The sequence below is a fragment of the Coturnix japonica genome, chromosome 3 (genome assembly GCF_001577835.2).
Source record: "Coturnix japonica isolate 7356 chromosome 3, Coturnix japonica 2.1, whole genome shotgun sequence".
NCBI classification, from domain to species: Eukaryota; Metazoa; Chordata; class Aves; order Galliformes; family Phasianidae; genus Coturnix; species Coturnix japonica.
Window position 1 is genome coordinate 80,719,730 of NC_029518.1, and position 12,385 is coordinate 80,732,114.

General features: G+C 43.7%; 1 protein-coding gene and 1 long non-coding RNA gene across 3 annotated transcripts in view; both read left to right on the plus strand.

The window, feature by feature from the left end:
* The window catches only part of LOC107312130 (glutathione S-transferase-like), a 49,966-nt gene that overhangs the window by 4,181 nt on the left and 33,400 nt on the right, over positions 1-12,385 (plus strand). The window lies entirely within an intron of this gene.
* Positions 1,563-12,354, plus strand: LOC116653157. The gene is made up of 3 exons (XR_004306567.1): positions 1,563-1,708; positions 2,392-2,397; positions 12,343-12,354. It is a non-coding gene; the product is annotated as an uncharacterized LOC116653157 (long non-coding RNA).

Below are 12,385 nucleotides of genomic sequence, written 5' to 3' on the forward strand. Positions count from 1 at the left end.
GGACCTCCGTATTTGGACTTGCGATCAACTGGATCTGTTCCTTTCAGAATCGACATGTATGTGGAAGGACTGGCAGATCTGTATGAGTTCAGCTCATGCTAATGATACATTATCCAACCTTACGGCAGTAAAAGGAGGATTTTGCTAAATTTCTGGACAAGGCTTCAGAGACATGAGTATTTTCCCAGATCTTTTGCAACAGGTACGTATGCAAGACTTTAGTAGCCTAATGAACTATTGCTCTCTCCTGAAATTCCGCATTCCTGGGCTCACACAACATTATTTATTCAGCAAACAGAAATGGACAAATTGAGCACATAAATGTTAAATGCTGTGGTTGTGGTGGAGAGATGAGGCTGGAGACATGGAATCAGAATCAGACACTCGCAAGCTTAGGCGACAGCAGCAGTCTGCACAACCCAGCACGCACTGAGTTCCACAGAGCTCCATGTTTCAGTCTATATGTTGTTTCAGACAATAGCACTGGCTTTTACACAAAGCCTCTTCCTGAAGTACAGGACCCTCTGACCAAACGTGTGTTAGAAGAATTGCTGCTACATTTACAGGAAAATGGACTGCGCGCCTTCCTGCCGATTAATAAGAAAGATAGAACAAGCAAGTGGCTGAGCGGAGCAGTGGTTGTCAAGAAACTGAGGCAGGGGCTACATGCAGAGAGCCCCCAGTGCAATATTCCCAAACTGAAGCAGAAAGAGATGAGAAATAAGGGAGCTGCCCATCGTTTGAAAGAGTCCAGGATACTCCTACTATGGCCTGGGCTGAATTCCAGTCTTTTGTAAATTCTGTACAGTGATGGTTGTGTTTCGTTGCATGGTAGTGGACGACACGCGTGGGAGTGCTGTAACTTTCCAAGGGCTGCAAAATGAAGCTAAGGGCTGGAGCTCAGCCTCTGTTAGGGGAAAAGCTAGCCATGCAGAAGGGACAAGGACTGATGCGTATATGGCTGTGATTGGCAGGAGAATGGATCAGATTATCTCGATAAGGTAATACAGGTGTTTTCATTGCATTTCTTTGTTTAGCAACAAATCCTTGCAGTCGATGACCTTACTTTGAAGACATCATGTTATGTGACGCAATATCACACTTGCTTCTCTTCCCCCTTCCATGTTTTTAGGTTTTGAAAGACCACGGACAAGACTTTCTTGTTGGCAACAAGCTGAGCGACAGATGTGAGTTTACTGGAATATCCATTTTTAGTGGTGGAGAGTTGCAAGCCTTGATGAATTGCAAAATTTCTGTCTTGCAGGTAATTCCGTAAGCAACAGTTAATGGTACTCAACCAAATCAGACCCCTGATTTCTTAAAACTGGTGAACAAATGTGGGCGGGGAGGGTAGGAAGATAATCTCTCTTCTTCTGTTTTTTCTCCTCTTCTGTCTCGTTTTGGTTCCTCTGGATCGTTCTTGTCTTGTTGTTGAGAGAGTATTCTATTTTTTTTTCTTTTCTTTTTTTTTTTTTTTTCTTTTTTTTTTCTTTTTTTGTTTCCTACCCTCCACCCCCACATTTTCTCAACCAGTTTAAAATCAGGGGTTCTGATTGGTTTATATCCATTAAAACTGTCTATGCAATTACCTGCAAGACAGGAAACTTCGCAAGTGCATCAGGCTTGAACTCTTCCACCACTAAAATGGTTTCCAGTAAACTCACATCTGCTCTGCTCAGCTTGTTGCCAACAAGAAAGTCTTGTCCGTGTCCTTCCACTAAAAAATGGAAGGAGAAAGCAACGCTGGTATAGTGCCGTCACCACTTCATACAGAGATGCTTCCAAGTAAGGGGTTCACTTCGGCACCGGGCCACCCTTTCGCTCTTTTCCTTTGGCGCGCCCCAAGGCACTTATGTTGCTAAACAAAGACAATGCATTGGAATAGACACCTGTTCTACTATACCTCAGACTAATCTGGACCATTTTTGCCATCACAAGCCATTATACTCGTCCTTTCCCTTCTTGTTATTCTATTTTTTTCCCCTGACAGCTGAGCTCCAGCCCTCTTGCCTTCATTTCTGCAGCCCTTGTAATTACAGCACTCTTCCCCACGCAGTGTTGGTCTACACATCACGGAACACAACCATCACTGTACAGAATTTACAAAAGACTGGAATTCAGCCCAGGCGCCATAGCTAGGAGTATCCTGGACTACTGTTCACACGATGGAGCTCCTTTTACTATTTCACTGTCACTCTCTTCTGCTTCAGTTTGGGAATACTGCGCATTAGGGGCTCTCCGGCATGTAGCCCCTGCCTCACGGTCTCTTGACACCCTGCTTCCAGCTCAGCCACCTTCCCTTTTTCTTTTTCTTATTTAATGACAGGAGGACCTGCAGTCCTTCTCCTGTATGTATGCAGCAATTCTTCTAACTTGCACGTTTGGTCAGAGGGTCCTGTACTTCAGGACAGATCGCTTTGTGACTAAAACCAGCTGCCTATCTGTTCTGAATACAACATTATTTAGATTTGAAACATGGAGCTCTGTGGAACTCAGTGCGTCCTGGGTTGTTGCAGCTCTGCCTGTCTCTGAGACTTGCAGTGTCTTCTGTCTCCAGCCTCATCTCACTCCCACCCACACACAGGGCAGTTTACTTAGGTGGCTAATTTTGTCCTTTTGTTTTCCTGGATAGAATATGTTCTGTGTAGCCCGCCGCACTGGATTTTCATGAAACACAATATGGATTAAGGCTACGACCATCTTTCGCTACGTACCTCCTCAACAGCACTGTGGAAGATCTGTTTGCCGCCTTGCCGAAGGCATCTAGCCAAGATGTCCCTCCTTTCTTATCTCTGTTGGCATAATGTGCCATCCATCGACTAACCCTCCTACAGACTCTCTGCCAGTCGCTTCCACCGTCAACATCGTCGACTTCGTAGATTAAGAACACATGCAGTTGAGTCAACGTCACAATTACTGGAGGTCCAAATAGTGCGCACAGTGAGCGCGCCTTCACCTCCTCGAGTAACGTACAGATACCCTTATTTTCTACCAGAGTATATTTTCCTCCTCGTTATTTATAGTTTTTCTTCTTCATTGGTCGACCTTATGAATATCACGATATTGGCATCATGTGTATCGCCGCACAAATGCCATAGCTTGTAGTTTCATCAGTTGTGTTTGCATCATAACTACGTGAGTGGTTCGGTAGCGTATATCAATTCCTACAATATCTTGAATCTTGTGTCTCTGATTTATATAATGAAGTTTAAGCAATCACTTCAGCGCAATTACACCAATGGTTTCCATGGTTGCTTTCTGTTTCTTTCTGTAACATGTTGACACTCTTGGATTCCTTTAGTCTAGTTCCCCTACGCCACAACCTGCCTGCTCTTCATCTTAGTACATATTTCTGCGTATTGCACTACCAGATCATGGCTCACGAGTCAACCTTGAACACGATTGCTGTAACGAACAACTCTCGAGAATCTTACTTTCCTGGTTTTATTCTCCATGATCTGGACTCTGAATGTGAGCTAAGATATTCTGTGTTACGACATCTATTGTTACACGGAAGAGTAGTACCAGCTATGAGCTAACAAACAAAGGTAGTACTGGTACAGTACAGGGCTCTCTCCTTCCAGGTTCCTCTCCCATAGAGCATTGTACTTTCCCTGCTATGAGTTGAGGATGGCCTCTGGTCGCTTGCACATCTTCCATTACCATCAATCTCCACTCATGGGCACCTTGGCTGGAACAGCTAGGCAATCCACTGGGGAGACACGAGGACAGTGACGATCTCAGGCCTGTGATATGGAAAGAATCACCGTTCATGTGGCACTATGGTGAACAGTAGAATCTCACCCTCTCCTTAATTTCGCTTCCTTATCTCTCTGACATTCTCGTGTGGATGTTTTGCCAGAACAGACCAGGTTTATTGCATGTACTAATAATATTCTCATTTTAAGGTTGCTTGATGTTTCCTCACAATCTGAAGGAGAGTACCATATGCAGCTCTTTCGCGTAATCATATGCTGAGAAAGCCACAATTCCAGAACTGTGTAGCCCTAATTCAGTTGATGTTTCGGGAGGTTAATACGATTCTAGCGCTAAATGGAATCTGACCCATCATGACCAAAAATTCTTGTATGCCTGTAGTAAAGATTTTGGAACCAAGACTTCTGTTAGTGCTTATCATTAATATACATGTTAAGTATTTATCCTTCAGTAGATCTTCGTACATTGCCGTTTCTGCAAAACCCATATGAAGCGCAGACTACTTGATAACGGGCAACTTCCATGTGTAACTTCTCTACTTTAAGCCAAATATCAATTGGTATAATACATTACTGTTGTAGCCTTATAACTTGGTGTATAGTATCTTCTGTAAATCTACTGGCTTTTCTGTGGAAGTCTTACACTGGAAGGAGCAAGTCAAAATCCTTGGAAGACTTGTTGGAGTATAAACAGTATTTGCTGCATGGCATCACATTTCTCTGGACAAGCTAATCCCTCACTCTGCTCCCACTCTGCTAAGCCAAGTAAGGCGGCTATGCACACATCAACAGAAACCTTTTGCTATTAAAAATATTCTTAACTTAGTGCTTGTTTCCTCAAGACGATCTGACTTGTAGATTAAATCTTGACATAGGCATAGCTGCCAATGGGACTTACCAGTTAGGTCTCCATCTGAACACAGGGAAACGTACTGTTTACTCCTGTGTGGGTTGATGGAGTTGGTGCAGAGGTGCCGAGTTTCTGTCGAGTTCATCCTGAGCTCGTGTCAAACGCCACTTGGAACGCTGGTCCTGGGGACCTACTCTGTGTGTCCCTGCTTTGGCAAGGCATGGGTCTGTTGACCCTGAGTGCATGGTTTACTGCAAGTGTGTGTCTGTCATTCCGATCAAGTCTACCCAGCCCGGTCTTAGGTTCTCTTTTCTACAGTAGACATTGTGTTTCGTCTCGTGTTTCTGAGGAACCAACAGTTCTACTCGATCATGTATTATCGGATTTTTAGAAGGAAGGAATCCTTTACCCACTTTAACTCTGGAGATCTTCCTTTTTTTCTATAATTTTTCTTCAAACTGCTAGGGAATACAGGAAGCGAACAGTTGTATTCTGACTGATGTTTACCTCCTGCTTGTCATGAGACAACAATGCCCCAAACGCATATGCTATGGAATTTTGTTTTCAGGAACCGCAAATCATTTTTTAACAATGGTTTGCCTGAGCCATATGTCTCCTCATCGTCTCCCATGCAAATTGTATTTTTGTGCATCACAATTTGGCTAAACTGAATTGGAGAGAAGGCACAAATTTTCTCTTTCAGGAGGAACACACGCAAATGTGATGTTGGAAGAGGAACTTATATTACAGGATCAGGATAGAATCTTCTTTACTGTGTAGGGTCAGGTCATCACATGGTGGAATGGGTCACCAGGAGACGGTTATGATGCCCCTCCTGGGGCTGGTATGGATTTTGAGCAGCCTGGTCTAGGGAGTGTCCGTGCCTGTAACAGAGGGGCTTGAAGGTCCCTTACAAGACACCACCATCTATAATTCTATGGTTCTGTGCGTTTCTGTTACTGAGCAATGGCAATTAATGGTGCAGGCAGGAGAATCCATATATTCATGAGAAGGTTCGATTCCATGTTCAGAAAGGCTCCTATTCCACAAGCTTACGAAAAGGAGGAATGAGAGCCTATGTGTCCTTCGCGCATATATCTGGCACGTTGGCCGCCCCCTCACAACAGCAAACAAAAGCCTGAAACTCAACACCCTGATCTTTATCTAGGAACAATCAAAGTTAAACCAATAAGGGTATTTTTGTTTCTATTAGTACTCAGTATGAGGCAAGGATATAAACTTCAGTTGTTACTAGGCATAACTTAGCTGTTTGTACACTGAAATTTAAGTTAATGGTTCGCATTCATAAGATAAAGCTTGACCTTCTCTGAGCAGAGGATGATAAGCAAGTTTGCGTTTTAAATGACTTACTTTCGAGCAGTCATCAAGGGAAGAGTTTACATTATAATAGTCAATTGTGGTCATCACTAGATGCTTGAAGTGAAAAAGGAAGCCTGTTCTTCCTGCAGGGTAAGGAAGTGTGACTTTGTTTTATAAGGGTAGTGCATTTTCTTATATGCGAATTACTAAATGCAGTATCCTTGTCACATCTTATCAGGTAGAACAACCATAGACAGTATCTCTTCAACTCCAGCAGCCGCTAGTAGCCCAGTCCGTATTGATTCCATTCTACCTCTTGCGTTGGTATAGCTGCAGACTAGGCTTCCCAGACATGTTCCACGGTGTCTTGTTTCCTGGCTCACTCTAGAAGAAGAACTGTCCCAAATTAAAGAAGATCAGTTAAATGCTGTTTGTGGAACTCTCTGTTTGTTCTCAAAGCACAGGGCTCATAAGTGGTTTCTTTTTTAAACACGTGACTATGGTGCAGGGCTTTTCATTCCAAACCAGAGGACATGAGAGAGAATAGACTGAAAGGCTGCCAATGAACTTCTGCAAAACACAGTTTATTAAGCTAACGCATACTGTTAAGAACTTGGGCCCATGTCAGAGAATGTGCAAAAGCAAAGACAACTTCCAGCTCAAAGAATATTCAGCTCTGCCCGAAAAGCTGGTTGTGTGTTAACATTTGCTCCATGCACACCATACAACTTTTGTATATTGCTGTTTTCTTCTGGTTAAGGCAAGTTGCTCAATTTATATTCTGCACAGTGTATGAAAACAAGTGCAATAAACAGCTGAAGATTGAACAGCATTGCTAAACAGCGAAATGGCTACAACCAACAATCCCCCTTGTAAGCAGCTTGGCCACTGTTCCAAATAGAACCCACTTACACTTCTGAGATCTTAAACTGATTTTTCTTCAGTGCACATGCATGCAGGCAGTTGATTATTAATCTGATGCACAAAAACCCGTTAGCAAAGATTTTTCCTGCAGGTTTTAGTTCACAAATCCATCCACCGACATCAAGAACACTATTCCCTTTGCATAACCAAAGCCAAAACACTACCTTGCACGACGGAACTGCTCGAGCTCCTAGCCGTTTTGCCATGAGATATGGGCTTTAGCTCCTCCTACACGCAAATTGCAGACTCTTCTCTGTGTGGGTAACACTATACTTAAGCAATTTAAACATCTATTGTTAATCACTTATTAACTACAGGAAATAATTCTTGGATCTAATGCCGACCATCACGTATTGTAACACTTGTGAGAGATCATTCACCATTTAGGACAGCTTGCCCTCTGTGCCTAGTTTTTGATATCCTTTTTATTTATTGCACTTTCTCTTAACTATTTTAGGGCATGAATTCGTTCTTCAGTGTTGATCCTCCAGTGGAGCCGGGATTTTCTCTTCAGGACTATTTCTTCTGCTGAATCTCATTTCTGACATAGGAACTGGTTTTACTTTCTGTCACTAGAATATTACCCAGCGATGCTGACCGGGGAATGATTGCTGCTAGTAAGTGAAAGAGGACATGGTGAAAGGAGTGGTTGTATCAGGAGGGGCAAACTACTAAACTCTCGACTGTGTTTTTGATAACTGTATTGATTCCTAAGGACTGTACTGCATAACACCGCTTGCCCCATCTCCTTATCGTAATCTTGCCTGGTTGGTAATGTAGGCATCACATGTAGGCAATTTCAGTGCACTCGTGAAAATCTGCTGATCACCGCCAGGTCTGAAATTGTAGCTGGGATATTTCTTCCTCGGTATTACCAGAGGAAGTGTGAACGTAGGTAAATAAATGAGTTCTTCTTGCTGCTGGGCTTCTCCTTCAGGTGGCTCCTCGAGATTAATGAGGATAGCGTAGATTTGGACTGCTCACATTCGACCTAGTGTCACCACTGCAAGGTGAGTCCCTGGGCATCTACAGCGTTCCAGCCACTGCTGTGACAAAAAATGGTGTTTGAACCAAAGCTCGTTTGAAGGCTAATTGTTGTAACTTGATTCCTCCCTGGGAGTAAAAATTCACAACCCTTTGACATTCTTCAAGACGTTACAGACGTGTCCAGCAGGATGGCAATGAAACTGTGAAGGGATCTTGTGAGCACAAGTCTTATGAAGGAGGCAGCTGGGAGCTTGGATTGTCTTATTGCCCTGGAGAAGAGGGGCCAGGGGAGACCTCATAGCACTCGACAACTTCCTGAAGGGCAGGTTGTGATGAGGAGGAGCTTGCGCTCTTCATCTTGGCTGTTCCTATATTATTCAATAGCAAGATACTGCTCTTGGTTTTTTCTGAACAGCCATGTATGCCAAAAAAGCCCAACGTCATCATATTCTATCCCATTACACATTTCTTCCTGCTTCTCCCCACAAACATCGGCTGGGTAGGTATGTAACAAAGTGATCTTTTAAACACAGGGATATGTTTACACAATGGATTAGCTTGCAGCTTCAGTAATGTTGCTCCAGGGTGTTACCTGGTGCCTGTGCTTTGGAGTATCTCTCTGCACATTCATCCATCATGATTCGCTGCTCTGATAGCATCTGCTTTGCAGATTTCTTCACATTCCCTTGTTTGTTCCATTCTGACTGTTTCGGTACTGCACTACGTCTGGAGAGAGATGTCAGCCACCACGACTGTTAAGTTTTTCCCTCAAGCTTGTCGGGCGATGGATGGATGCCCTGGCCACTTTCAACGTCATGCTTGGTTTAAACTGTTGGTGTCTTCTCTCTTTGTGCCCGACGAGTGGTTTTAAACCAATGCATCCGGTTTCCCATCCTAGCTCTAGTTCTACTCGGGATAAAATGCAGTTTGTTCATTAACACTGTGGATATCTTGCTACGTCTGCAGTTGACTGATGATTGGATATGCGTCTAGAGTATTTCCGGCACATGTTTTTTCATAGTTAAAACTATGCAGTCATCCTTCTCGTCCAGCCTGTTTTAAGTGTCGATAACAGTGAAAGAATGCCGTGTTTTTTTATTATTTCAGTCGCGAATTTTGTGACGGATCTCATTTAAATATTTGTCAGCCAGGAGCGGTAGGCGTTCGCCAGCCTCGGACTACAGCGGATGGAATTACACATGCAAGTTTGTTAAACACTTTACTTAGTCCTATTTTGACTCTGGCCTAAGAATTGTAAGCGCATCGAGCCCGTCGGGGAATAAAGAGATTTGCTCGCACTCGCTGTCTATGTGCTACAGGTGGATCGTTCGCAGCACAAGTGACTTTGTTTGCTAGATGGAAGTTTTGCACAGAAGTAAGAAGAAGCAAGTTTCGAGTTTGCAGTGGTAGCCCCAAATTCTACACAATTCTATCAATGCAGCAATAAAAGGTTACTTGCCTTTGACAAAAAGCATAGAGCTGTTTGATCTTATAGGCTGGATCTGCTTGGCGTTGATGCCAGTGAAAGAAGTCCAAGCAAGACCATGTGCTGGGTTTCTGCACTTTGGCCACGCAACCCCAGGCAGCACTACAGCTTGTCGAGAGTGTCCTGGAAAGCCACAAGGAGAGATGATCTAGGGGTATAGTCAACAGCCACTTGAACATGAGCCAGCAGTGACCCAGGTGCCAAAAAAGCCAATGGCATTCTGGTCTTGTATCATACAATAGGCTGCTGGCAGGCTGCGAGACGGTAATCATCCACTTGTGCTCAACTATTGGTAAGGGCTAGCACCTTGAGTGCTGTGTTTGGTTTGGGTCCCTCAGCACAAAGTAAATATGATGGCCTGGCTTTGTGCAGAGAAGGGACAGAAATGTTTGAGGGTCTGGAAGCGACAAGTTAACTGAGAAGTGGCTGAGGAACGGTGATTGTTCGTCTGGAGAAGGCTCAGGGGAGACTTATAGACCTCCTCAACTGCCAAAGGGAGGTGGTTGCAAGGTTGGGGATCGCCTTTTCTGCGTAGTTAGTGATAGGGAACTATAGGATGTTTTAGTTGCAACAGGGGAAAAACTTCAGAATTGGACATGTAGGGAATAGATTCTTCCCCGATGTCTTTGTGCAGTCTTGGCCCTCGCTCTGAGTAAAGTAGTCAGTTACTGGTCAGCTGCCTCGGGAAGGTGGTGGAGTTCACCATTCCTGGAGGTGCTTCGAGAAACATTCAGATGCTGTACTTAGCGGACCTGATTCTAGTGGGCAAAATATTGGTGACTTGAGAGGTCACAGTTTTGAACTCTTTTGGAAGTGGCCTGGGGACCACAGTGATATGCTGTGAGCAAGCAAATCTGCAAAGAAGGTATTCTTCCCTTTTCTTCTTTACGAGGTTTATCATGCAATTTTTTTTCGCCTGTCTTTTCTTTGCTTTTTGTTCTCTCTTGTATGGTTATTTTGAAGCCTAAACAAAAAAAATTTTCAAGACTTAATCATACAGACATAGCGATATTTTGTGTTGGTAAGCGATGTTTTAGGATCATGTGATCCAACTCTTCTGCAATAAGCGGACATCTACAGCTAGATCAGCCTGCTCAGAGCCCCATCCAGCCCCCACCCTGTATTATTTCCAAGGATGGAACGGTCCACCACCTCCTCTGGCGGTAACCTGTCCAGTGCTCTCAGGTGCCCTAGGAGCTTCTCCTCTTTCTCCAGCGACTGAGAGCTACCATGCGCCAGCCTTGCTCCTGGTAGTGTAGGTGTTCCCCCCTGATCACTTTCTGCCCATACTAAGCGCTTCTCACTTCATACAAAGGATAAGTTTCCTCTTCTGACTCAAAAGTTGTTTGCTCTCCATTCTGGCCTTGTTTGCATGTATTACAAGTGTTAGATCACCAACAAAGGCAAATCCACTTGTCATGTTGCCAGAGTAAACAGTAAGATGCTTTATTTCACTCTTTTATTTTATTATCTACTATTGCTTTTAAGTACTCAATGAAGACCTCTTCTATCTGCTTCTCATCTTACATCTTTTGAAGGGTTGGTTTTGACCCGTCTTCTATTTGTCCCATGCACTTTGAGGACTTGTGGAAGTTACAGTCTTCTGCACCTCAGCCTAGCTTAAAGAACTTTCTCACAGTATGCTGCTCTTTACTTGTGCTATCTGTAGGGGGTTCCTCTGGGCTGCCAGCTGCTAGACTTCTCTGTAACGTCGTAGGGCCTTGATGGTCTCCTCTTATTTTGGTCTTAAATGTCCTTGAACATTATAAATGCATCGTGATCTTGCTAAAATTCCTCCGATTGACTGTGCAGCTAGCAACGTTCCATGCACAGACATGACAGCTTTTCCCCTGTGTAGACCATGTACATTGCATGTCAGGTGCTGAGCAGGTCTATGTAGGTTCTCCGGGCCTTAATATGAGAGGACGCAGATTGCTGCCCACATGCTTATTGCTTACCAGCAAAGATTCTGTTGTTGTATATGCTTATGGAGACCCCACAGTTAGCGCTCAGCCATATTATGATGTAAAACCTCCTGACATGGAGTAAGGGAGAGGAGTTCACAGACACAGCCATTTCTTGCTGGCACATGTATGAACATTTCTTCTTCCTTAAAGCACGGAATGATAGAGTGTGGGGGGTGGTGGGTGCATGAAGGAGTAAGACGGCATCAAGCTCTATATGCTGGGAGTTGGATTTGAGGGGTAGGGAGAGTTATTTCACATCTCCTCCTGGCCCCTTTTCTTGAGTACAAGACAGAGAATCCAGTTAGGATAGTCTGATGCTGGACTGCTTGTTTTGTTAATGGATCCAAAGTCAAATGTCTTTTGAGTGCATCCTTCAGGTTACTTGTTTTTAAGCACAAGTAATGAACTTTAAGCATAGATCATCGTCTATATAACATGTGCTTGCATACTCCATTACAAGATTACAGGCACAGGTTGAACTAGCTGAACAGTATTGTCTGCTCTTTTAGTCTCAGAGGATTTTAGTCCTGCTAGTATCACAACTCGTGACTCCTGCAGGTTTGAGTAATATTGGTCTTAGCATTGCTGTAGATCGGAATTGTCTGATCCTCTTGATTGCTTACCTTGTCACTTGGTTGGAGATTTTGGTTACATAGTATAAAATCAGAGAATTCATCCTTGATGATATAAGTTGATTCACTGAAAGAAACTAGTGTGTTTTCTTCATCAGGTCTTGAATTTCTGGCCATGCTGTAGTAAAGTTATTGGAATTCCAAATTTTTAATACAGCCAGGACAGAAAATGGCACAGTTCTTGGAATCATTTCTTATACTGTCTATCTAATGTCACCAGAATTGTTTGTTGATTAGTAGAGATAGTTATTTTACAAGAGGGACAGGAAAATGAAACAGGGCAGCTCTTAGATCAGTGGTCCTCTAGAATGGACGACTGATTTTCTACTAGATGGCAGGTCTTTGTACTGCGTGTTTCCCTGAAACATGAGTTGTCTCGATAGCATCAATTACCTGCAGCTGCAGGAAACCAGAAAGACAGAAGGTACTTTCTCCTCGCGTCTTTGTCCCACCTGCTAAGTCAAAGCCTTCGTTAGCTGACGCAATCTGTGCCCAGCTCGACA